General features: G+C 49.3%; 1 non-coding gene across 1 annotated transcript in view; it reads left to right on the plus strand.

Moving 5' to 3' along the window:
* The window catches only part of LOC149579033 (25S ribosomal RNA), a 3402-nt gene extending 2981 nt beyond the window's left edge, over positions 1-421 (plus strand). Inside the window, exon 1 of the ribosomal RNA XR_016357852.1 lies at positions 1-421. This exon is cut by the window's left edge and continues 2981 nt beyond it. This is a non-coding gene — a ribosomal RNA (25S ribosomal RNA).
* Positions 422-1214: the final 793 nt, after the last annotated feature.

The following is a 1214-nucleotide window of genomic DNA, read 5'->3' on the forward strand; positions in this document are numbered from 1 at the left end:
GTTAGTTTTACCCTACTGATGATCCGCGCCGCGATAGTAATTCAACTTAGTACGAGAGGAACCATTGATTCACACATTTGGTCATCACACTTGGTTGAAAAGCCAGTGGTGCGAAGCTACCGTGTGTCGAATTATGACTGAATGCCTCTAAGTCAGAATCCACGCTAGATGCGGAGCATATCTCTCTCCAGATGCATCGCAACCCGTAGTAGGGGTGCTCTTGCACTCCCAGGGGCCCGTGTCATTCGCCATCTCTGATCGGTGCACTAGCCCGTTGGAGCAACCTTGGATATTAATTTCAAGCAGTTGGCAAGAAGAATCTTTTGCAGACAACTTAAATAAGCGATGGGGTATTGTAAGTGGCAGAGTGGCCTTGCTACCACGATCCACTGAGATTCAGCCCTCTGTCGCCTCGATTTGTAAAACCTTTTTTGACTCTGAGGTGAGTGGGGTTTGTAATTTGCGCGAGGGTGAGAAAATCTCCCAAGTGCCAAATTTCGGGTGGGGGTGCGGTTTGCAAGGTTTTTTCTTGCGAGCTCGTAACAATCTCTCAGGTGCCAAATTCCCGGTGGGTGGGGTTTGCAATTTGTGTGAGTGCGGGAAAAATCTTCCAAGTGCCAAATTTTGGGCGGGTGGGGTTTGCAATTTTTTGCGAGGGCAGGAAAACTCTCCCAGGTGCCAAATTTTGAGCAGGTGGGGTTTTGTGAAAATTTCTGCGAGGGCGAAGAAATCTCCCAAGTGCCAAATTCCCGGCGGGTGGGGTTTTTGCAATTTCTGTCGGGGCGGAAAAATCTCCCAAGTGCCACATTTTGGGCAGGTGGGGTTTTGCAAAAATTTTTGCGAGGGCGAAAAGATCTCCCAAGTGCCAAATTCCCGGCGGGTGGAGTTTGCAATTTCCGCCAGGGCGGAAAAATCTCCCGAGTGCCAAATTTCGGGTGGGAGGGAGGGGTTTTGTAGAAATTTTTGCCAGGGCAGAAAAGTCTCCCGAGTGCCAAATTTTGGGCGAGTGGGGTTTTGTAAAATTTCCATGAGGGGGAAAAAGATCTCCCGAGTCCCAAATTCTTAGCTGGTGGGGTTTGCAATTTTTGTAAGGGCGAAAAAATCTCCCAAGTGCCGAATTCCCGGCGGGTGGGGTTTCATGATTTCCAAGTGCCAAATTTCGAGCAGGCAGGGTTTCGTAATTTCCAAGTGCCAAATTTCGAGCGGGTGGGGTT

This window comes from Cupressus sempervirens, chromosome 1 (genome assembly GCF_028749045.1).
Source record: "Cupressus sempervirens isolate cs-2001-9-10 chromosome 1, ASM2874904v1, whole genome shotgun sequence".
Taxonomy (NCBI): domain Eukaryota; kingdom Viridiplantae; phylum Streptophyta; class Pinopsida; order Cupressales; family Cupressaceae; genus Cupressus; species Cupressus sempervirens.